This window comes from Elephas maximus, chromosome 24 (genome assembly GCF_024166365.1).
Source record: "Elephas maximus indicus isolate mEleMax1 chromosome 24, mEleMax1 primary haplotype, whole genome shotgun sequence".
NCBI lineage: Eukaryota > Metazoa > Chordata > Mammalia > Proboscidea > Elephantidae > Elephas > Elephas maximus.
In genome coordinates, this window is record NC_064842.1 from 41,653,382 (window position 1) to 41,679,661 (window position 26,280).

At 40.5% G+C, this 26,280-nt stretch overlaps 1 protein-coding gene across 6 annotated transcripts in view; it reads left to right on the plus strand.

Moving 5' to 3' along the window:
* Positions 1–26,280, plus strand: part of RALGPS2 (Ral GEF with PH domain and SH3 binding motif 2) — a 245,650-nt gene that overhangs the window by 64,483 nt on the left and 154,887 nt on the right. For 4 of the 6 annotated variants that reach the window (XM_049868434.1, XM_049868436.1, XM_049868425.1 and 1 more), the window contains exon 1: positions 14,875–14,963. The exons of 1 other annotated variant lie outside the window; for it this stretch is intronic. The gene's annotated coding sequence lies outside the window, so the exon portion shown is untranslated. Of the gene's footprint in view, positions 1–14,874; positions 14,964–26,280 lie in introns of those variants that run through there. One more of the 6 variants, XM_049868427.1, reaches the window with a different exon arrangement.

Below are 26,280 nucleotides of genomic sequence, written 5' to 3' on the forward strand. Positions count from 1 at the left end.
AGTTTCCAAAACTCTGACCTGGACATAGGGTAGGGCCTAGCCAGGGGCTGGTGAAACAGAGACAATGGAAGACATTTGAAAGAAGGTGTTGTGGGACAAATTTGGAACAAGGTAAACAGAGTCCAATCTAAGCATTGATCTGATGGTCCTGGGCAGCAACTCCGGGACAAGAGAAAGAAAACAAGAAGAGAGAAAGTTGTAAGACTGTGGTGTAGATCTTACAACTTCAAGCTAGAACCAAACATTCAAATTAAATTCAGTGATTTGTTGTGTTATAATTAATATTACTATATAGTATTATGTAACAATACAATTTTAATTATATTCTATAACCCACTGCCATCGAGTCAATTCTGACTCATAGCGACCCTGTAGGACAGAGTAGAACTGCCCCATAGGGTTTCCAAGGCTGTAAATCTTTACTGAAGCAGATCACCAGATCTTTCTCCCGGGAGCAGCTGGTAGGTTTGAACCGCTGACCTTTTGGTTAGCAGCTGAACTCTTTAACCACTGTGCCATCAGGGCTCCTCTAATCATTACATTTTATATATTATACATATTGTATATTAAATTTTTTTATATTATAATTAATATTCTAACATAGAACAAATAATACTACTTATAAGCCCAGCAGCTAACTGAAAGTGTGGTGGTTGGAACTCACCCAGCTGCTCTGGATGAGAAGGACCTGGCGATCTGCTTCCATAAACATTATAGACAAGAAAATGCTAGGAGGCAATTCTACTCTGTCACGTTGGGTCGCTATGAGTCAGAATTGACTGGACAACAACAACGTATCTGACTGTTAAAAATACTTTTGAAATTTACTTTTACTTTTTAACACAAGCTCTTCCCTGACTTCTTTTCCTTTGATGTTTATTTCTACTTGATGTTACCTGAATACGTATATTTCCTATTAGGCAGGGCACCGGTGTGATTTCCTCAGGCTTCACATAATTTAGATTACTTATATAATATTATTTGGAGCCCTAGTGGTACAGTGGTTAAGAGCTCAGCTGCTACCCAAAAGGTTGGCAGTTCAAATCCACCAGCCACTCCTTGGAAGCCCTATGGGGCAGTTCTACTCTGTTCTACACGGTCACTATGAGTTAGAATTAACTCGACAGCAATAAGTTATAGGTGGCTGGTAGGAGTCCCCAGGTGCTGCAAATGGTTAAGTGCATGGCTACTAACGGAAGGGTTTGTGGTTCCAACCTACCCAGAGACTCCATGAATGAAAGGCCTGGTGATCTGCTTCAGAAAGGTCACAGCCATGAAAACCCTATGGAGCACAGTTCTACTCTGAAGTACACAGGGTCACCAAGAGGCAGAATTGATGCCAACTGACATGCGTGGTTGGTAAAGAGGCACACACACTATAAATATTATGAAGTATTTGATCATAAGCTATCAATACCTGTTGACCTGTTGCTGTCAAGTCGATTCTGACTCATAGGGACCCTATAACACAGAGTAGAACTGCCCCATAGGATTTCCAAGGCTTTTTTTAAGGCAGCTCAAGTCTGTTCTGTAGGGTTGCTATGAGTCAGAATCGACTTGATGGCTACAGGTTTGCCTTTTTTTTTTTTTAGGGGACAGTGGTGGCTCAGCGGTTTAGAGCTCAGTTGCTAACCAAAAGGTCAGCAGTTGGAATCCACCAGCTGTTCCTTAAAAACCCTGTGGAGCAGCTCTACTCTGTCCCGTAGGGTTGCTATGTGTCAGAGTCGGCTCAATGGCAATGGGTTTTTTAATCTTTGCAGAAGCGGACTACCACACCTTTCTCCCAAGGGGTTGCTGGTGGGTTCAAACTGCTGACATTTTGGTTAGCAGCTGAGTGCTTTAAGTACTACGCCACCAGGGCTCTTTTAAACTATCAATACAGCCTTACAACTAAAAACCAAAAAGAGGACAATATACTTGTTCATTAAGAGCACTGTTTAGTGCCAAAAATCAAACCCGTAGTGTCAATTCCTACTCATAGCCATCTTACAGGACAGAGTAGAACCGCCCCATAGGGTTTCCAAGGAGCAGCTGGTGAATTCAAACTGCCAACCTTTTGGTTAGTGGTGAAGCTTTTAACCACTGCACCACCAGGGCTCCATTTACTGTAGTATGGGGTCTAATTTTGGACATTTCAGACCAAAAATACTAATGGATTCAGGGATGATTCAGAGGAGAGTTCCAAACCTCTCCTCTGAATCCTTCCTGAAATCATTTTGATTGGAAATTATGACCTTTTTAATGAAGATAATGGAGGCATTAAATAAGTGGATTAAAAAAAATTTTAAATAGATATAAATTTAAAAGATACGAAAGGGTACACATCAAAGATCTTTCTTCCACCCATAGCCCTGGTCACCAGTTCTGCTTTATCCCTATTATCATTTTTGTGTATCCTTCCAGAAATATGCTTTATATATACAAGCACACAGTTCTACATCTTGCTTTCTTCATTATACTTTAGAAATCATTCCATACGAGTGCATCTCGAACAGCCTTGTTATTTTTTTCATAGCTGCACAGTATTCCATTGTACGGATGTAACAGAATTTTTTGACTAGTTTCCTATTACTGACATTTAAAATGTTTCTAGACTTTTGCTATTACCATCCTCGTATATACCCCTTTTTACGCACAAGTGAGTTTATCTGTAAAACAAATCCTTCGAAATAGAATATCTGGGTTAAAGAGCATGTACATTTTAATTTTGAAAGAAATTGCCAGACTTTCCCTTATAGGGATTTTGCCGATAGCTGTCCAATCAACGATGTATAATTGCATTGGTTTTTCCACACTTTTAGGTCACTGTAGAGCTGCAATATGGTTAGGTGTTTTGCCTGACCCAGTTGTCTCATATGCATGCAAAAGCTGGACAATGGAAAAGGAAGCCCGAAGGAGAATTGATGCCTTTGAATTATGGTGTTGGTGAAGAATATCGAATATACCATGGACTGCCAGAAGAATGAACAAGTCTATTTTGGAAGAAGTACAGCCAGAATGTTCCTTAGAAGTGAGTATGGCAGACTTCATCTCACATACTTTGGACATGTTATCAGGAGGGACCAGTCCCTAGAGGACATCATGCTTGGCGAACTAGAGCGTCAGCGAAAAAGGAGACCCTCTGCAAGATGGATTGACACAGTGGCTGCAACAATGTGCTCAAACACAGCAATGATTTTGAGGATGGTGCAGGAATGCGCAACACTTTGATCTGTTATACAGAAGGTCGCTGAGTCGGAGCTGACTCAACAGCACCTAACAACAGCAACAGAGTCTTTTCCTTTCTGGGAAATTACCTCAATTTTATTTTCCAAGCTCCTGTTGACATTTTTATATTGGCTATTATATTTTTAAGAGCTTTTTTTTTTCCTGTTCTTTGTAACTTTTTTATAGCATCTGTCTTAGTTATCTGGTGCTGCTATAACAGAAATACCACAAGTGGGTGGCTTTTTAAGAAACAGAAATATTTCTTCTTACAGTTTAGGAGGCTAGAAGTCTGAATTCAGGGTGCCAGCTCTAGGGGAAGGGTTTCTCTTTCTGTCAGCTTTAGAGGAAGAACCTTGTCTCTTTCGAGCTTCTGCTCCTGGGCAATCTTCATGTGGCTTGGCCTCTCTCTTCCCCTATCTCTTCCCCTATCTCTGCTCTGCTCACTTGTTTAATCTCTTATACTCAAAAGAGATTGACTTAAGATACACCCTACACTAATCCTGCCACATAACAAAGGCAACCCCAAATAGGATTATAACCACAAGCATAGAGTTTAGGATTTAAAATACATCTTTTTGGGGGACACAATTCAATCCATAACATTCTACCCTTTGGTCCCCCAAATTCATGTCCTTGCCATATGTAAAGCACATTGACCCCATTATATCATTCCGAAAGTCTTAAATCCACTCCAAGTCTAAAATACCATCTTCTGAATCATCTAAATCAAGTATGGGCGAGACTTTAGATATAGTCCATCCTGGGGCAAAATTCCTTTTCATCTGTAAACCTGTGAAATCTAGATTACAAAGTTGTTTCCGAAGTACAAAGGTGAAACAGGCACAAGGTAAACATTTCCATTACAAATGGGAGAAATTGGAGGCAAAGAAGGGATAACAGACATCAAGCAAGTCCAAAACCCAGCAGAACAATTTACATTAGTTTTTTCTCAAGGCTTGAAAATAATCCTCTGTTCTCTGAAACCATCTGGGCCATGGCCTCACCCTCCAAACTCTGGGTGTTGGCCATGCCCTCTGGATTTCGGATGGAAGCTCCTCAGCCCTGGGTTTCAGCTCTGCTTTCCAGGCCCACTGGGACAGCAACTCTGCTCCCTCGGCTTTGGGCAGCCTCATTCTTCTAGTCCATCTGAGTGGCAACCCCACCCCCCAAGGCTCCAGAAGGTCCCATTCTTCTGCTTCTCGGGCATGGCAGCCCTTCCCGTCTGCTTTGGGCTGTCGCCCCATCCCCGTGGCACACCTTAATGGCAGCCCCACACTCTGGAACCCAGTTGGTAAAGGTCTGACTCTGAAACCTAGGAGGCTGTGGCCTCACCCTTTGAGATTCAGGAGACAATGGCCCCACCCTTTGAGACCAAGGCAGTTCTGCTTCCCATGCTCCTTCCAAAGGTTCTGCTGATTTCCGAGCTGTTCCAGGGATGATTCTTTTCTTTTCTGGGAGGACAAAAGATGTAGTTCCTCTGGCCTGTTTCCTGCCTGTAGAATTCCAAGAGGCAGGCAGTGTTCTTTCTTTTAGTTCTTTCTCTGTCCCCTTCAGTCTAAGCTGATGGATTTTCTGCTGTGGTAATTGGTTAGATCCATCAGCCACAGGCTTAATCTCTTTAGCAAAAGACTATGTAGCTATATCCTTGGTGAACATTCTAGGATATGTGTCCTTGGTTTATACAACAGAGTTTTCTAAATCTTTAAATTTTGTTTTCATTTTGCACAGTTCATTTTTAAAACTATCTCTTTCCTCTTGCAATTTACTATAAGCAGCAAGGAGAACCCACACAGCCCCTGAAAGATCTTGCTTAGAAATCTCCTTAGCCAGACATCCAAGTTCATCACTTACAAACTCTACCTTCCACCAGACATTTGAACATAGTTCAGGCAAATTCTTTGCCACTACATAAAAACCATCGCTCTTCATTCATTGTCCAGTCACATGTTCACCATTTTCTTTTAAAGCCTCACCCGAAGCACATGTAATGTCCACATTCTAGCAACATTCTGTTGCTGGCTCCATATGTATTCTCTAAGGTGATAGAGACTTTCTCTCTAGCTCTCCTCGCTTCCTTCTGAACCATCACTGGAACTGCCTTTGTCATCCAAAGTTTTACCAATTGTCTCTTCAACCCAGTCTAGGCTTTTACTTACTTACTGTTAGGCACCTGAAAACTCTTCCAGCCTCTACCTATTCCAAAACTGTTTCCATACATTAGGTATCTGTTACCCATTCTGAGTACCAAATTCTGTCTTAGTTATCTCGTGCTGCTATAATAGGAATACTGCAAGTGGGTGGCTTTAAGAAACAAATTTATTTTCACACAGTTTAGGAGGCTAGAAGTCTGAATTCAGGGCACTGATTCTAGGGGAAGGCTTTCTCTCTCTCTCAGCTTTGGAGGAAGGTCCTCGCATCTTTTGAGTTTCTGCTTCTGGGTGATCTTCATGAGGCTGGGCATCTCTCTTCCCCCATCTCTGCTCTGCTTGCTTATTTAATCTTTTATATCTCAAAAGAGAGTGACTAAAATACACCCTACACTAATCCTGCCTCATTAACATAACAAAGACAACCCATTCCCAAATGGGATAATACTACAGGCATGGAGATTAGGATTTAAAACACATATTTTGGGGGGACACAATTCAACCTACAGCCACATCCTAGTCTTATTTACTGAACACAATATAGTGCCTCTTTGTAGATGTTAATTAAGGTTAAAAAAATTTCCCCCACTCACTGCATTTTTTTTTCAGGGGAGGGTGTGGTAGAGTGGGTTGAATGATCTCTGCCTTCATGTTAGAGTTTCCTAAAATGTTCAATAGTCCTTGACTGCTTGTTTGTATTTAATAGTCAGATACCTCCCCCAGCTCCTCTGGTTTAATCCTGCACAGAACAAATGTCCATTCTCCCTTAGGTGTTGGCGTGGGGTAGCAGCTGGGAGTGGGATAAGGGCTGGGGTGTCTTACTCTCCCTTATAAACCATTGCCTTTGAGTTGATTTCAGCTCATGGCAACCCCATGTATTATAGGGTAGAAATGATCCATTGGGTTTTTTTTGGCTGCAGTCTTCATGGGAGCAGATCACAGGCCTTTCTTCCACAGCACTGTTGGTTGGGTTCGAACCACCAACATTAAGGTTAGCAGTCAAACACAAATTATTAATATCACCCAGAGACCTTTCAGGTGTTCCTTACACAGATTTTATCTAATCCTGTTTTTAGAGGCCTTTCTTATCCCCACTTTCCTAAGTACCTGGTGTCTCTAATTCCTAAAACTTTCCAGAGATCTGCTGTGCAAATCATCCGGCTTTTTCTTTCTTTTTTTTTTTTTTTTCCCACTTAAACAAGTTAATTTCATTTTTCTCTACTTAGCTAAATCAATTACTACTTATCCTTTCTTTTCCCCCATCTTCCAAAAATTTTTCTTTGTTATCATCTCCTCTTACCCATTCTTTTTGTCTTTTATTGTAATTTTAGAGGAGTTTTGGGAGGTGGCAGAGATTAACAGATATGTTCAATTCACCGAGTTTAGAAGATAGTCAATAAATTTGTTTTAATCTATCCGAAGCCCTGCCTCTCGTCTGGGTATTCAAAATTAATAATGTTGATAGGAAGTAAAAGTACTACAATATAAGTAGGTCTTTGGAAATATTACTAAGGTTTATGTTTTAGATGTAACTCAGCTCCAAAACTCATTAGTTTTAAAGAGGTTTTATTTTAGATTTGTTGTGAATACTGGTAATGTTCATAGTATAGTACATATCAGTAAATTGACAACAATTTTTTGAAAAGCGATTAACATATCAACCTGTTTTTTATTTTTGAAGTTGTTTTCTAGAGTCCCAACTTGAAAGCCAATTTGAAAGCTTATTTTAGCACCATTTTTATTTTCCAAAGTTGAATACTCTGAAAATAATAACTGCTATGTTATATATGGTGGCTTTTAATTCCAGATATAGCTGCCAGTCAACAATGAGTATCAAAACTGTGTATAGAGCACTAAGTCATAATTTAGAAAGTCTCTCTTGCAAAGTGAAGTCTCAAATATGGTAAAAATTATGTACTTTAAAATGCTGATGTACTAATTTCCAGAAGGAGTAAGAATCTTTCTGGAATGTGAAACCACAGATAGAATTGCATCTCTCCAAGGAAATGGATTCAGTGGTTATACAGTAAGCCTCTCCCATCTGTAATATGATAACCAGCTTTATTACTGCACTAGTATGGTAGAAAATTATCTTCTGCAATATATTTTTTATACACTGGGTGGACAAGATAAAGATTTGATCTTGATGTCATTTTTTTCCATTTAACTTTTCTCATTATTCTAAAATGTTTTTAGATTTTAGCAGGCAGCTTTACTCTTAGGAACTCTTGAATAATAAGCTTTATAGCAAAACTAAATTTTGGAAAGTGTGATTTTCAAATTAAACATGAATTGGATATCATGTCAGACTGTTCATGGTTACCATAAAATACATTGTTTCAGTAAGTATTTTCAGAGCTTCATTAATAAGGTACATGACCCAAACCAAAAATCAAACCCATTTGCCATTGAGTTGAATTCTGACTCGTAGTGACCCTACAGGACAGAGTAGAACTGCCCCATAGGGTTTCCAAGGCTGTAAATCTTTACGGAAGCACATTGCCCCATTTTTCTCCTGCATAGCTACTTTTTGTTTAGTAGCTGAGCGCTTAAGTGCTGTGCCACTAGGACTCCATGTACATAACAGTGTGTTGTTAATTGACAAAAATGTGTAAGCACAATTTTTAGGGTGCAACATAGCATGGAGGCCGTTAGCAGCCTGCCTGGATTTGATTCTCAGCTTTGCTGCTTCTAGCAACAAGTTTGGGCAAGTCATTTAACCTCTCTTTTTTTAAGCCCCATCTGAAAAATGGGGTAAAAATATTTACCTTTTAGGGTTACTGTGAGAACAAAATCAGGTGACATATATAAAGCATTTGATATATTTTCTTTCTATTGTAAGCGTTCAATAAACATGACTCCAAAAAGAAGAGATTGTATTGTGCTCTCTAGGAGTTTACAATCTACTGGACGTAAGAAATGCACACATTATTTAGGTAAAACTGTAAGTCAACATGTAATAAATTCACAAGTGAGAAAGTGATAACAGCAATAATCTCTTCAGGAGAAGTCAGTGTGAAATGAATGTGCCAATCAGCACATCCTCATGGGAGGGATACAGGTGCTCCTTAAGTCAAAAAAGAGAAACCCCTGGTGGCGTAGCGGTCAAGAGCTACAGCTGCTAACTAAAATGTCGGCATTTCAATTCCACCAGGCACTCCTGCAAACTGTATGGGGCAGTTCTACTCTGTCCCATAGGGTCACTATGAATTGGAATTGACTTGATGGCAACAGGTTTGGTTTTTAAGTGAAAAAACCAGTTGCTGTCAAATTGATACCAACTCATGGCAACTACCTTAGGCTGGGTTCTCTAGAGAAGCAAAGCCAGTAAAGCGTATTAATCTACACAGAGAAAGATTTATATCAGGGAAATGGCTCATGTGATTGTAGAGGCTGGAACGTCCCAAGTCTGTGCATCAGGGTAGAGGCTTCTCCTGATTCACATAGCCGCAGGGGCTGGCGAACCCAAGATTGGCGGGTCAGAGAGCAGGGCTCTTGTTCACAGGCTGTGAAGATTGACGAATACCAAGGCTGGCAGGCAAGACTGAAGTCTTCTCCTGATTAATGTAGCTGCAGGGGCTGGTGAACCCAGGATCAGCAGGTTGGAGAGCAGGGCTCTTGCTCACAGGCTATGAAGAGCAACAAACCCCAAGATCAGCAGAAAAGCTATTAAGTTCCAAGAACTGGAGGTCAGATGAACAGGATGCAGCTACAGGAACCAGAGAAGGCAAAAGCCAGAATGTCCACTTATATTTGGATGCAGGACACACGCCCAAGGGAACTCCCTTTCAACTGATTGGCTGCTCACAGCAGATCCCATCATTGGGGTGATCACATAAAAACTGAGAATCATGGCCCAGCCAAGTTGACACACAATCCTAACTGTCACAGAAACCCTATGTGTATAAGAGTAGAATTGTGCTCCACAGAGTTTTCAGTGGCTGATTTTCAGTAGATTGCCAGGCCTTTCTTCTGAGGTGCCTCTGGATAAACTTGAACCTCTACCCTTTAGGCTAGTGCAAATGTTTTAACCATTTGCACTACAAAAAAAAATTTTTTTTTTTTTTAAAGAAAGCCTTAGAACAGAGAAGAGGGGCACAGGATAGGTGCTCCAAAGGGAGGAATGGAACAGTAGAGCAAATGCATATTTGATAATTATAAAGAGACATAAGTGTTGAAAGAATAAATCAAAGAATAGTCTGCTTAGTGTGTGAAGTGGACAGTCGTGATGAGGTGAATTAGTAGGGTAGATGCAGGTTATGGAAGTCCCTGGATGCTACCTTGAATATACATGTAAACGGTAAGGAACGCTTGGAGATTTTTGAACCTACATGGGATGAGGGGGAAAGTGGGAGGACAGAAGGTTTGAAAAATTATGGAACAGTAAAAATTGTGGTGTAGGGAAAGATGTGTAAATAAACAGGCGTAGCGAGCAGGTAAAGTCTAGAGACCAGTTAGGAGTAACTTTCTTTGTTGGGGCTGATAATTGTGAAAAAAAATTTTTTAGTAGGATCAGGACTCATTGGATGAATGTTGTTGTTGTTGTTGAGTCAATTCTGACTCACAGTGACGCCATGTGGCACAGTAGAACTACCCCATAGGGTTTTCTAGGTTGTAATCTTTATGGAAGCAAATCGCCAGTCTTTCTCCCGCAGAGCTGCTGCGTGTGTTTGAACCTCTGACCTTTTGGTTAGCAGTCAAGTGTTTAACTATTGCACCACCAGGGCTCCTCAATGGATAAATAATGAAGGAGAAAAAAAAAAAAAAGAGTTAAAGTTTATTCTAAAGCCTGGGAAAGAGAACAAATGGTGGGAGCAATGATGTTGGGAAGGGACTGTGATTAAGGAATTAAAAGTTTTCAGGTTAACAGGAAACCAACTTTTTTTTTTTTTGGTCACTCCTATTTTATCTTTTTATTGTGCTTTAGGTGAAAGTTTACAGAGAAAATTAGTTTCTCCTTAATTAACACACAAATTATTTTGTGACTTTGGTTGCCAGCCCCTCAATATGTCAACACTCTCCCCTTCTCCACCTTAGATTCCCCATTTCCATTTGTCCAGTTTTCCTGTCTTCTTGTCTTTGCTTTTGGGTTGGTGTGGCCACTTAGTCTCGTATACATGGTTGAACTATGAAGCACGTAACTCACGTATGTTATTGTTTTATAGGCTAGTCTAATCTTTGGCTGAAGGCTGAACTTCAGGAGTGGCTTCTGTATTGAGTTAAAAGGGTTTTGGAAGGGGGAGGCATACTCTTGGGGTTTCTACATTCTCTGTCAGATCAATAAGTCTGGCCTTTTTTTGTGAATTTGAATTTTGTTCTACATTTTTCTCCCACTCTGTCTGGGACTCTCTATTGTGATCCCTGTCAGAGCAGCTGGTGGTGGTAGCCGGGCACCACCTAATTGTTCAGGACTGTCTGGTGCAGGGTGTGGTAGTTGTGGTCCCTTAGTCCTTTGGGCTAATCTTTCCCTGTTGTCTTTGGTTTTCTTCCTTCTCCTTTGCCCCAGAAGGGGTAGAACCAATAGATGTATCTTAGATGGTCACCCACAGGCTTTTAAGACTCCAGAGAAAGCAACATTTTTTAAAGTTGCTTTTATAAAAGACATACATGATTCTAGTAAAAAAAAAAAATTCAAACAATAGAAACATGTCAAATAGAAAAATGAAAGTTTCCTTCTTCACCCCTCAATTCTACCGCCCCTTGGAATAACTACTGTGATAGTTTGTTGCATAGCTTTCCAGACTTATTTCTACATATATACCATTTGAAGGAGTGCTGGTTAAAGATCTGCTTCCATAAAAATTTCAGGGTGGGAAACCCTACGGGGCAGTTCTACCCTGTCCTCCCATAGGGTGGCTGAGTCAGAATTGACTCAACAGCACACTATAACAACATATACCATCTTAAAATAAGTGGAGATTGAATCCTAGCGTCTTAGGCCGGGCTTTCCAGAAGAGCAAAATCAGTGAAGTGTATATATAAATAGATACAGAGAGATTTATTCAAGGAAATGGCTCATGCAATTGTGGAGGCTGGTGAGTTCCAAGCATCAGGCTGGAGGCTTCTCCTGACTCATCTGGTATGCAGGGGCTGATGAACCTGAAACATGCAGGTCAGGTGCAGGCTGCTGGTCACAGGGTTGTGGGAGCTGGCGAATCTAAATCTGCAGGTCTGGCAGCAGGCTGAAGGCTTCTCACATCCCAAAAACCAGAGGTCAGAGAATGACGAGATGAATGCAAAATCGAGAGAGCGTGAGCTTTGCCAGGACATCCATATATATTGGCTGTCGGCCACCCACCAAAGAAAATTCCCCTTCCAACCGACTGGCTGCTCATATCAAATCACAAAATGGAGGATGACTACATAATATCTGCCAAACTACTGAGAATCATGGCCTACCTAAGTTGAAACATAACATTAACCACCACACCTAGTATGCGTGTTTTTTTCAACTTTTTTTTTCCCATATGGGTTCATATGGAGCTGTCTTTTCATGGCCTATAATTTAAATTAGAATACTGCAAGCATAGCCAACAATTTCTTCGAAATATCAGCCACGGCATATATTTGAAAAAAGAGATTAAAGGTTAAAGAAATAAGAGGCATAGGTTAATACTGAGATTTTATTGGTTGTAATAGAATTAGGTGTTTTGAAATAATATGCTTTCTTACCATGGCAGTTTTTGTTTTGACAGCTGTAACGATGAGGTTTTTTGTTTGTTTGTTTGTTTGTTTTGCGCTGGTGGTCTCTTCTTTGAAACTGCTTGTTCTACATCTAAATGAGTTCCTTGGCTTACCCCTTGGAAAGTAATTTTGATGGATAGTAATAAAACTATTACATAATAGTGATTCCTCTGAAGTGACTTTTAAGCATATTGAATTCTCATTGATTTTTATTTTATATAATGGCATTTCTATTTTATACATTAGCACTTTCCGTTATATTAAGACTTTGCGTATTTCTTGTCTTCTGGCAAAAGCAACTTACAGAATTTAATTCTAAAAGATCTTCTGTTAAAGAATATTTGCTGTGGTTCTTCTTTAGGTGCAACAAGCCAATTCATATTTGCATATCAATAAATGGGAATGGACACCTACTTTCTAATTACCAAACTCTGACCAAAAAAAGTTGAGAATAAACTTTTTTCTGTATTTTTAAACACAAATTCTTAATCTTACCAAATTCAGAGATTTGAACTTAACATAACTCTAAAGGTTAATGAAAGTATTATTTTCCAGGTTATCAACACGAGAAATAGATTTTGGATAATTATTCCAAACTCAGAAATTCAGTAGGCATAAACAAAAAAGAAAAAGTATATTCACAGCCTAGCTTCATGAATCACACGGCTTTTTCTCTTCAAAGTCCAAATAAAAACTTCCCTGGTCTTACAGTAAACTGAAAATTATTGGCAGATGTAGGAACACAGGCTCATTTGTTTTTATGAAACCTTAATTCAAGTTTAAAAGTAATTGCTAGATATTTATACAAAACAGAATTCCCTGTTGTTCTGCAGCTTTCCTATTTCTTAAGAGCAGATGTTTGTGATAATATATATAATTAAATATCATATATATTTATTGTTGTATGTATTATTGTTGGCAAACTGCCAACCACCTTTTCGTTACTCTTTCACTAACACTTACAGAAGACTGGAAACCCTGGCGGTGTTGTGGTTAAGTGCTACAGATGCTAACCAAAGAGTCGGCAGTTTGAATCCACCAGGCACTCCTTGGAAACTCTATGGGGTAGTTCTATTTTGTCCTACAGGGTCACTGTGACTCGGAATCGACTCGATGGCGCTGGGTTTGGTTTTGGGTTTTGGGTACAGAAGACTAAACATTTACCCAACTCTGTAACTAAAAGGGATTTTTCCTCCAAGTGCCAATTCAGTGTGCCTGTTGTTTCTTTGGGACTCAATGCAATTAACATCTATGAGAAAACTTCTCCTATACATAATACATTCTCCCCCAACCCTTCCCTTTTTTTTTTTAACCAATACTAGTCTGTTTTCCTTTTTGTGTGTCTATTCTCATTTGAAAATTTTTGTAAGGGTGGGCCAGTGGTGCAATGGATAACTATGAACGTTTTTTTTGTCTTGTTTTGGTTTCTCTGCTTTTTCCAGCGATATTTTTATTATTCTTTTTGAAGTTTCCTTTGAAAGTAAATGGAATACAAATTAATTAAAAGCCATGAATTTTGTTGCCTCTCCTGGCTTTGTTTTTTTTCTTCTGGGTGGGGACTTTAAAAGGTAGCCTTTTTATTATGAGAGGGGGCCGAAGGACATTCTACCTTCCCCAGTTAGAATAAACGGCTGTGACACCAGGCAGTCAAAGGTGGAAATAATTAACATTCTTCAGTGCACAAGATCAATCAGTTCTGTTTAGCAGTTATTAAAGGGAAGAAAAAAACCCAAATGGGAACAGTCAATTTTGGTGCTTTCAGCTTTTAGACCAAATGCTGGTACACGGTATTCCTTCCACACTATAGCATATCGCCTAGTGAAAGGGTTGCAGATTATCAAATAAGCATCCATTTACAAAGGATCTAGTGACAGCATATACAAAAGCGGTTCATTAAAAACCTTCCATTTATAGTCACACTGCAGCAAATGGTGCTAATTCTTAAGTAGGCCACCCCACAGTGCACCCTCCAAACAACACCCTTCCACCGTTTGTACTAAACCCATTTCTTTTTCACTCACAAGAAATATTTAATGTTTCAGAATTATGTTGGCGCAATGACGTCCCAACACTGCTCACCTGGAACTCAACAGTGAGTCCCAGAGGATGCCAAATTTCTGTCATTTGCTCATTAAACCCTGGACAGTACCCTTCGTGACACCTACAAAGGCCTACTTCTAATACTTCCGAAATCTTCATATGTGACATAATTTACGGTGGGGTGGCTCTTCACATTTTGAAAGCCCCCTCACTTGTCTGCAGTGACTTCTAAAAACACCGCTGGCGCTGGGTGGATATTTGATCTTGGGGTCAAGTGTTTCTAGACTTTGTTCTCTGGGGCTTAAAAAGGTGAGGTGCCAGGCGCTGAAGGCGACACCACTGTGGATTTCACGGTGGGGAGCCCGGGGCGGGGAGGCTGAGGCCAGGCTGTTTGGGGTGCCCCACCTGTCCTCCAGCCCCTCCCCGCCTCCTCGTTTGGCGGGTGGGGACCCCTCCCTCCCTCCAGCTGGCGCTAGACCGAGGGGCTGCGGCAGGCGGCGCGCGCGGCGGACACCGCTCCCCGGCGGCAGTTGGGTTCCGCTGGGAAGAAGAGCCGCGGCAGGGAGCGCGCGGGGAAGCCCCCGCCGGCCGCCGCGCTCGGCCCCTCGCGAGCGCGCTCGGTTGGTGCGCGAACGCGTCTCCGCCCCGCCCGCTTGGCGCGCGCCCCCGCCAGGTCCGCTCTCCTCCCCCACCCCGGGCGTGGACGGGGTGGATCCCGCTCGCTCCCCTCCCCCGAGCGGCGGCGGCGGCGGCGGCCGGCGCTGAATGAGACGCCGACTGCTCGGGTCGGCGAGCTCTACCCTTGGCGTCGGCGGTGGCGAGGCGGCGGAGCGTGGGGCCGGCGTCGCCTTCCCATCCTCTGAGGCGGTGGCTGCGGCTGCACAGGTCGGTTCTCCCGCCGCTGACCCGGTGCGGAGTCTCGGTGGGCGGTGCGGGGGCGGGAAGGTGGGTGCGCTGCGCCCCCCGGGTGGCGCGGAGCCGCTGCGGCGGCGCGGGGAATGGCGGCGGCTCCTGCGCTGCGGTGTGTTGATCTCCCGGCCGCGGGCGCCGGGGTTGCTCGCTCTCGGTGCGGGGAGGGGGCTGCCGAGCTCCGTCTGAGGGGAGAAGGGCGCTGGGGACCGCGCTTTCCTCGGCGGCTCGACCTCGAGTCGGGCGGAAACCGTGGGGTCCCTGCTCGGGGCTCCGTCCCGAGTGTAAGGGCGCGGCGACCCCCGAGCCCGCCTGGCCTCGCTCCCCCTCTTGGGTGGCGGAAGCCCCCGTCTCCATCCGCGCTGCCCTGTTGCCCGGCGGCGCTTCAGCCTCCGTCAGGTGAGCCCGAGCCGGGACCGCCGAGCCGGGACCCGCTGAGCCGGCCACACCCCCTCCCCTGGCCCCGGCGGCGGCTCCCCGACGCCTGACCGCCGAGCCGCTGCCTGCGAATCGGCGGACTCGCGGTCATGGTGACCTGTTGCGGCGCGGGGGGCAGCCCGTGTCGCCAGCCAGCCGGCCTGGGACCCGGAGGGGCTGCGTCCTGCGCTGGCTGCGGCCCGGGTGCTGGGCGGCCGGCGCTGCCTGAGGTCGGATTTCTTTACAGCTAGCTTGGAGACAGGAGACAGGAGCTTTGGGAAAAAAAAGAGATTCCCGAGGTATCTGATCAAACACTTGCAGAGCCAGGATATCTGTCTGCAAATATCCGGAATTCCGTTGCAGTATCGGATTAGTTAGACTCATAAACACCATGCTTTGGAGGTGACTTGAGAGAAGCGCGAACCACGACTGAGGTGCTAATATCTGGAAAACAGCCGTAACCCAGTGCCGAGCTGAGTTATTCGCCACCTACCCCCCTCGAAGCTCTTTTTCCTGTCGCTGTGTGTTGTGTAGACGCAGGCCAGTTTCAGTGTACGTGGGCGTGTTTGGGAAGAAGCTGCGAGCTGATAGGAGGTAGTTTCGTACAAATGTTAATTTGTTTGAGCTGGGAGGGGTGAGGGAGGAGGAAGAAAGGGCACTGATGTTAGCTGTGGAGGAGGGGCAGTCGAAACATTAAATTTCTGTTTAAGAAAGCGCTAAAAAAGGAGAATCTCATGGTCAGCGTTTAAGACCATGAAGTGGGAACACACAGACAGGCATTAATTTTTATCTTGGGTTTCTTTTTTTTTTTTTCCTCCCCAACGCTATAGTTGCTGTAGAGAGCCTTGTTTTCGCAACAGTGTATGCTAGTTACTTTGGTGTTTTTCTCTATTCATCATCATATCGACTCTTTCAAGTCTCTTTGAAGATGACCCTCGGGGTTTTGGGAAACTTTTCAATCCGTGTATGCAAAGTATAGCAGTCGCACAGATCATAGCTTCCTTTGAAGCCCCTTCCACCCAGATAATTATACAAGTGCTGTAGAACCATACATGTGTTACTGTTAATACTCAATATCTTGCTGTAGACTTTAGAATTATGAAGGAACTTAAACTCAAACAGTATTATTTCAATAAATATAACCTCTAACTTAAGCTTTGTAGACATGAAGTTTATAACCTAGCTTCAAAGATGTGGAAAGAAACTTACGAGCTTAATCTAAAGATCAAATGTCAAGGGCGATAGATGCCATTTTGAATAAATAATTCAGTGTAATTTTAAATTTAGCTCATTTTCTCTTTTTTAAAAAATCAAAATTTCGAAATGGTAAGATCTGCCTTTTTTTTTTATTCCATCTTTCATTGAATTAAAGAATCTGACTCCTTAAACTACTTTGGATCAGACTCTGGAAGTACTGTTCACTTTGCCTAAATTCAAAGTTCAGCAGTTCAGATCCACCAGGTGCTCCTTGGAAACTATGGGGCAGTGCTGCTCTGTCCTATAGGGTTGCTATGAGTCGGAATGGACTTGATGGCGGTGGGCTTTTTTTTTGGTTTTGCCTAAATTGGAAACCTTGGTGGTGTGGTGATCAAGTGCCCCCATTTGCCAGCTCTAATCCACCAGGCGCTCCTTGGAAACCTTATGGGGCAGTTATACTCTGTCCTGTAGAGTAGCTCTGGGTTGGAATAAAAATATTCCCCATTGCAACAGAACTTTAAAGATAGTGCTTGCATTTTCACAATTGCAACATGCTTTTCTGATACACATTTTTAATGTCAGAAAACACAAACATTTCCTGAAAGAAGAAAAATATACTAAAAAATCTAGCTTTGTGAGTCAGATGCTGTTATTACGCACGAGTAATGTATGTGTGTGTAAATTCTTCGTATATGTCCATTTCAGTTCATCGGGTCATTAAAGTTAAGACAGTAGTTGTTTGTAGTGAATGACGGACAGATAGGTGATTTTGTTGTCTTGCAACTTAAAACACTTCAGTTTTTTCCCAGAGACCCAATTCATTCATTCCTTTGTTCATTCATTCTATACATACTTATTAAGCACCTACTTGGAGCAGTTACTCCCCTAGGTGTTGTCGTACATCAGGAAGAAAAAGACAGGTCTTTGCGCCAGTGGCGCTTAAAGGTTAAATGGGCAAATAACCTACTACTTCACTCTAGGATAACAGTATTTGTTTAATGTTAGTTTAAAAGTTTAAGAAGTAAAAACTCCTCTGATGACTTTTTTGGTTAAGGATGTCGTTTGTGCTTTTCCTCCTAAGAATAGCGGGAATTTTTACTTAGAGAACAAAAGCGTTGAGACGGTTGTGAAAATCTGCGTGTGTTTATATACATTGGGTATCTGGTTCCCAAGCATACCAAAAATAAACATTCTACCTGAAGTCAGATGATGCATAGTTTACATGTGGTTAAACAGCTTTATTCTTTTGGTTTATATAGTTAAATGAAATGTTTGCTAAATATATCCTCTCTTGGCACTTACTTGAGTCTACATTTAAAAAAGAAATTTTTTTTCTGTGTAACTGTGTGAACCAACGTCCTGTTAAAATCAGAAAAGTTCAACTAAAAGTGGTAGTTTTCCTTCTTGATTAAAATATGACCAACATTGGTATGGTTCTTTGCAAATTACAGAGCTCTTTTTATGTATTATTGGTACTTAAATATTGAATTAGTTCTCATCGACAGGGTTGTTGGTTATTAACATTGACCCTACGTAGGTAGGCATTATTTTCTCCATTTTAGATCGGGAAACAGGTTGAAGATGTTAAGCACACTGTCAAGCAAGCAGTGCACCCAGACAGCTCTTACTATAATGCATTGCTCCACCCTAGGAGTGCAGAGCTGGGTTGGGAGAGTTTCAACATTCGGCTCTGTAGTTCAGCATTATAGTTGCAACTACTGGTCTGCTTTTCCTGAAATTTCCAAATAACTTTTAAACTTTAAACCAAACTATTAATTGAAATTTCATAAATTTAAATTTTTTTGTCAGATAAAATTTAAACCTATTATTTTTTCTGAGAGTATTGCTTTTTTTTTACTGCATAAAACATACACAGCTTGAGTTTATTTTTAATGGTACAAGTGTTTCAAGAATAAGATTTATTAAAATCCATCTATTTGAATATGTGATAGTGACTATATTTGGAATAAAATCATTTTAATTTGAATACTGCTTTTTTATTTTTTAGATATGCAATTTTCAGTGAAAAGATAATTCAAATAACTTGAAACTGTCTCAGCCTGAGGTGAGGTTCCTTGTCAAGGAAAACTAATGTATTGCATTACCTATAAATTGTTTCTTTAAATGTGTGTTACTCTTATTGGTTCCTCTGATGTGAGAGAACTAAAGATTAGATATGATAAATTTTGGAACTTGGAATGATCTAGAATCTTTCTGGCTTGACATTTTGATTTAAGAAAACTTTTAACTACATAATAGGAATAAAACCCTGGAATATGAAATGTTTAACATCTATTCTATAAAAAAAGGAGCCTTGCTGGCGCAGTGGTTAAGCACTCGGCTACTAACCGAAAGATGGGCAGTTCGAACTCACCAGCCACTCCACAGGAGAAAAATGTGGCAATCTGTTTCCATAAAGATTACAGCCTTGGAAACCCTGTGGGACAGTTACGCTCTGTCCTGTACAGTCACTGTGAGTCGGAATTGACTTGAAGGCAATCGGTTTGGGTTTGGGTATTCTGTGAAAAGAAGTTTGAATATAAATCTGCCCAGTCTCTTTAATAAGTAATGGCTAGTTAGCCAAAAAACCGAACCCATTGCTGTAGAGTCAATTCCAGCTCATAGCGACCCTATAGGACAGAATAGAACTGCTTTATAGGGTTTCTGAGGAACGGCTGGTGGATTTGAACCTCCGACCTTTTGGTTAGTAGCCAAACTCTTAACCACTGCGCTACCAGGGATCCTAGTTAGAGGTGTGACAGTACCAAACCCATTGCCCTAGAGTCGATTCTGACTCATAGCACCTGTATAGGACAATAGAACTACCCCCGTGGGTTTCCAAGGAGAGGTTGGTGGATTTGAACCGCTGACATTTTGGTTAGCAGTCTCTTTAACCACTGCACCACCTGGGCTCCAGTTAGGGGTATGGGAAGGGTATGAATAGCAGTGTTCATATGGCTTAGGTTGAGGATGGTTGGCAGTTCATGCCACCATGGAGGATTTTTTGGTACAGGCTTTTGAATGATACTTTGCTCTGGAGAGAGACTTAAATGAAGCTGTCATCTTGACCTAATTGATACCCTTCTGTTATTTTATGACTTTTTTCTTAAAACAAACTTTCTTAGGCTGATTTTCTTTTTGTAGGTAGAGATGCATCTTTGTGGTAATAACCTAAGATGATGCTAAGAACCTTCCTTTGGCAGATTGGCTCCCAATGCTTACTGATTTCAAGACTTTTTTTTTTAAGTACCGAAGAGTTGATTCTTAGGCCTTTTCTGAAAATGCTACCTAAATAACATCCCCATCATATTCTGTGCCTTTACCTTGCTTTATTTTTCTTCATAGCATTAGTTTATCCGACATAACAAAAACCAGTTGCCTTCGGGTTGATTGCAACTCAGGCGACCCCGTGTGTGTCACAGTAGAACTGTACTCCATCGGGTTTTCAAAGCTGCCCTTTGAAATCTTCTCTCCAACTCTAACTTCATTGTTACTTCTGTTTGCTTTAGCTACTCTGTGATTAAGAACAAGTTTCAGAGTCTCTTCTGGTATCCATTTTTCTTTTCTTTCTTGTCTTTTAATGAACTTTCACTTTTTTCATGCATGATGTCCTTGATGTCTTCCCTCAGTGCTTCTGGTTTTCAGTTATTAGTGTTCGGTGTGTCACATCTATCCTTGAGATTCTCTCAGAATTCTGGCAGAACGTGTTTAAGGTTATAGTTTAGCCCTCATGGACTTGCTTTGATTTTCTTTAGCTTCAACTTGAATCTGCACATGAGCAGTTGATAGTTTGTTCCTCAGTCAGGCCTTGCCTTTGTCTTGACTAATGATATCGAGCTTCTCCATCATCTCTTTCCACAGATGTAGTTGATTTGATTCCTCCGTAGTCCATTAGGCGAGGTCCGTGTTTAAAGTCGTCGATTATGTTGTTGAAAAAAAGTATTTCCAGTGGAGTAAGTTGTTGGTCTTGTACAATTCTATCATGTAATCTCTGTCATGTTTTCTACTACTAAGGCTTTATTTTCCAACTACTGATCTATCTTCTTTGTTTTTAACTTTTGGATTCTAGTCACCAGTAATTATCTATACATCATGATGACACGCATGTTCAATCAATTTCAAACTGCAGCAGTTTATAATAATCTTCAATTTTATCTTGTTTGGCATTTGTGCTGAAGGCAAGTATTATGATGAGATGTGCAAGGACCTGGAGTTGGAAAACCAAAAGGAAAGAACACAATCAGCATTTCTCAAGATGAAAGAACTGAAAATTCAAGTCTTGACGTGCAATACTGAATGATTGTGTGGGTAAAATGAGTGACACAGGAAGCATCAAAAGAAGATGGAAGGAGTACACAGACCTTGTACTGAAAAGAATCGGTTGATGCTCAGCCATTTCGGGAAGTAGCGTATGATCAAGAGCCACTAGTACTGAAGGAAGAAGTCCAAGCTGCACTGAAGGCGTTGGTGAAAAACAAGGCTCCAGGAATTGATGGAATATCAACTGAGATGCTTCGACAAACAGATGCAACACTGGACATGCTTATTTATCTATGTCAGGAAATTGGAAGATAGCTACCTGGCCAACCAACTGGAAGAGATCCGTATTTGTGCTTATTCTAAAGAAAGTTGATCAAACAGAGTGAAGAAATATCGAACAATATTATTAATATCATATGCTAGCAAAATTCTGAAGATAATTCAAAAATGACTGCATCCACAGATTGACAGGAAACTACTAGAAGTTCAAGCTGTGTTCAAAAGAGTACTTGGAATGAGGGATATCATTGCTGATACCGGATGGATCTTGGCTGAAAGCAGAGAGTACTGGAAAGATGTTTTACCTGTGTTTTATCAGGTATGTGAAGGCATCTGGCTGTGTGGATCATAACAAATTACGGGTAAAATTGCGAACAAAGGGAATTTCAGAACCCTTAATTGTTGTCTTGTGGAACCTGTACATGGATCAGGAGGCAGTTGTTTGAACAATACTGCTTGGTTTAAAATCAGAAATAATGTGCAGCAGGGTTGTATCTTTTTTCACCTCACTCAGTCTGTATGCTGAACAAATCATTTGTGAAACTGGACTACATGAAGAACACAGTATCAGGATTAGAGGAAGACTCATTAACAAGCTGTTATGTACAGATGACAACTTTCCTTACCAAAAATGAAGATGACTTGAAACACTTACTGATCAAGATCAAAGACTGCATTCTTCAGTATGGATTATACCTCAATGTAAAGAAAAGTAAATCTTCACAACTGGACTAATAAGCCACATCATGATAAACGGAGAAAATATTGAAGTTGTCAAGGATTTCATTCTATTTGTATCACAGTCAGTGTTCATGGAAGCAGCAGTCAGAAAATCAAACAGTATATTATTGCATTGGGCAAATCTGCAGAAGACCTCTTTAAGGTTTTACAAGGCAAAGATGTCACTTTGATGACCAAGGTGTGCCTGACCCAGGAAGACAGAAGAATTGGTGTGTTTGAACCTGCTGTTGGCAAAGAATATTGAATATACAGTGGACTGCCTGGAGAACAGACAAATCAGTCTTAGAAGAAATATAACCAGAGTGTTCCTTAGAAGTGAGGATAGTGGGACTTCAGCTCACTTACTCTGGGCACATCTTCAGGAAAGACCAATCAGTAGAGAAGGGCATCATGTTTGGTAAAGTAGAGGGCCAGTGAAAATGAGGGAAACTCTTAATGAGATGGATTGACACAATGGCCGCAACAATGGACCCAGACATACCAGTGATCATGAAGATGGTGCAGGACTGGACAAATTTTGTTCTCATATACATGAGATTGTCATGAGTCCGAGCTGACTCAGTGGCAGCTAACAACAACGATGGGGAGGCAAAGTCATCAACTGAGAGTGCAGAAGATTGGGAGTATGTATTGGAGGTTTGAGGAGAGAAGAAAAGATAGAGTCATCTATCGAAGGATGAAGAAGTGAAGAGAATAGGATGGAATAGAATAGGGAAGTATGAATGCCGGGAAGTATGAAGGGCTCACTTGAGATTGGTGATTCTGGATTTCATGTTCCTGACTTCATGTATGATGTCTTATTCCATGTTTTTGATAACTTAAAAAAAAATTAAGAAACACTTTCCAATCTTAGTTTTCTAAGACTTTAAAAAGATATCATAAAGAAGTGTTGGATTTTATCCAGTGCTTTTTGTATGTCAGTGGAGATGATCATAGGTATTTTCTCCTTTAATCTGCTGATAGGATTGTATTGCATTCATAGATTATTATCTGTTGAACCATCTTTGAATTCCTCGGTAAAAACCCTGCTTAGCCGTGATGCATTTTCCCCTCACGCTGCTGAGTTTAATTTGCTCATGGTTTATTCAGAGTTTTTTTTTAAGTCTGCGTTCATCAGTGAGATTTACACACACACACGTATGTATGTTTGTATATATTTTGGTTTCAGAGTTATACTGGCCTCATAACTTGAGTTGTGAAGCTTTTCTTTTTCTATTTTTTGTAATAGTTTTGTAACATAGGGATTACCTGTTACTTGAAGGAATTGTAGATGTAACATGAAAGATAAAACCATAAAGTTTCTAGAAGAAAACATAAAAATATCTGCTTGATCCTGCAGTAGACAAAGAGCTTTTTTAAACAGGACACAATAAGTACTAACCTGAAAATAAAAGATTGATAAAATATTGCTCATTAAATAAGAACTTCTTTTCATCCAGGGATTCTGTTAAGTGAGTGAAAAGACAAGTGACACACTAGGAAAAGGTATTTGCAATACATATATCTGACAGAGGACTTGTGTCCAGAGTATAAAGAAATCTCCAAATCAATGAAATAAAAATACAAGCAACTCAGTTTTAAAACAAATGAGCAAAAGACTGGAACAGGCCCACACAAAGAAGTTGTCTCCATGGCCAAGGTGAAAAGATACTCAAACATAATTGTCAGAACTGAAAACTAAAACTGTAATAACAATACCACTACACACCCATCAGAATAGTGTTAATGAAAAATCTGAACTTTATTGAATTATATCTCAAAGCCCATATCTGCGTGCATGTAAGTGTGTGTGTGGTCTTGTAAGGGTGAAAAAATGTTCTACACATGTTTACAAGAATGTATAGCAATCAGAATGTTCGTATGTTTCTGATGGATCTCAAAATCGGTAAACCATTTGTTTTGGAAAATTCTTTGGTAGCATATCCAAAGGCTATATGTGTATATGCTCTGTGATCCAACAATTTCACTTCTGGGTGAAATCAGTATATTTCTACATCAAAAGACTTGTTAATTAGAAGAAAACAGGGAAACTCTTCATAATCTTGGAATTGGCAAAGAATTTTTAGGTATGATGCTAAATAACAAAAGAAAATATAAATTGAACATCAAAATTAAAAACTTTTGTGCATCAGAGGATACAATCAGAAAGTGGAAAGACAACCCATAGAGAAGGAGGAAATATTTGCAAATTATATATCTGAAAGGAACTTGAATCCAGAATATATGTAGCTCTTACAACTCAATAATAAAAAGACAGATAATGCAAAGGAGGTATACAGATGGCCAATAAATACATGAAAAGATGCTCAGCATCATTAGTCAGTAGGAAAATGCAAATCAGAACACAGTAAAATACCTCTGTACACCCACTAGGATGACTAGAATCAAAAAGTCAGATAAGTGTTGGCGAAAATGTGGCGAAGTTGAAACGGTCATACGCCACTAATGGGAATGTAAAATGGTACAGCTGCACAGTCTGGGAGCACCTCAAATGGTCAAGCATAGTTACCATATGACCCAGAAATTTCACTCCTAGGTATATGCCTAAGAGAAATGAAAATGTATGTCTGTGCAAAAACTTGTATATATGTGAATGTTTATAGCAGTATTACACCTTCTCCTCACTTATCGACTATCTTTGTTATCTGACATTTTGCATTTGCAACAATAGTAAAAAAGTCTTGCTGTCTGACTATTTTGTGCATTAACAATGTACGTCTGGCAGTAACGAACACCGAGGTGTGAGTGAGAGTAATGCGGGCTTTGATGGTTAAGATGAGTTAAGATGGTTAAGATGAGTCAGTTTGGCTGGGCATGATTCTCAGTGGTTTGGCAGTTATGTCATGATGTAATTTGGCAGTTATGTGCATAGCCATCCTCCATTTTGTGGTCTGATGTGGTCATCCTCCATTTTCACATAATGTCAATTTTGTATAATGACCTGGTCTTCGAAACCTAACCATGCCGATAGGTGAGGAGCGGGTGTATTCATAAAAGCCAAAAAGTGGTAATAACCCAAATTGTTCATCAACTGGTAGATGGACACGATGTGGTATATATATACAATGGAATATATATAAAGGAATGAAGTACATGCTACAGTGTGGATGAATTTGTAAACATTATGCTAACTGGAAGAAATCGGTAAAGAACGCAGCATATTATGAGGTTTCACTCATAGGAAATTTTCGCATCAGGGAACTCTATTGAGACAAAGTAGATTAGCGGTTCCCTAGGGTTTTGGGGTTGCTGGTGGTGGTTGATGGGGTGATAGCTGAAGTTTCTTTCTGAGGTGATGAAACTGTTCTAAAATTGACTGTGGTGATGCTTGCACATATTTGTGAATGTACTAAGTACAGTTGAATTGTACACATTAAATGGGTGAATTAATGATATGCAAATTATGCCTTAATAAAGCTGTTAAAAAAGACCAAAAAAAAAAAAATTAGTGATTTTTTTTGAGAAAAGTAGGATGCAGAGGAGTAGATAAAATACCACATTTTTGTAAAGCAAACAACAAAAACCCTGTATCTGCATGTGTATGAGTGTGTAAGCGATCCTGTAAAGGTGAAAAATGTTTCACACCCAATGTAAACATTTGCAACCTGGTTAGGCTGAGATGGGGAGTGGGGGAGAAAGAAGGGAGAAAATAAACAGAAAAAAGGAAGAAGTTAAATTAGAAAAAACAGTGTGCTTAATATTACGTTGTTTATGTAAAATGTAAATGTTAAAATGAAAATGTTAACGGTAGTTGTGGTGGGATATCATATTTTTCCTTTATTATGCATTTCTGAGTTGTTTGGCCCTTTTTATTTTATTAATAAAATATCTAAAAAAATTAAAAGGCAATAAAAAAAGTAAAAGTTATGAAACCTGAAAAAACTAACAGGCAAACAGATTTTAAAAAACATATAGAAGAATGTCTGTAGCAGCTTTTTCCATGATAACTCTCAACTGGAAGCAACGCAAATGTCCATCAACAGAATGGGTGAATAACTTGTGGTATAGACTTAGAGTGGAACACTATACAGTAGGGAAAAAGAAAAACTCACTACATTCAGCAATCATGGGTGAATATCAAAGACACCATGTTGAGTGAAAGAAGACTGGCACAAAAGTGCATAATATTTGACTCCATTTATGTGACGTTCAAGGAAAGGTCAAACTCATCTGTGTTAATAGAAGCCAGGATAGTGTTTAACTTTGAGGCTGTGGCTAGAGAATGATTGGGGCAAGAGGGGCCTCCCAGAATGCTGGAGATGTTCTGTGTCTTCATTGAGATCATGTGGGTGTTTACATGTGTAAAAATTCATCAAACAGTATACCTTAGATACATAGGACACATTGTAGTATGTATGCATATCTCAATAAAAAAAGTAAAATCAAACCACAAAAGAAA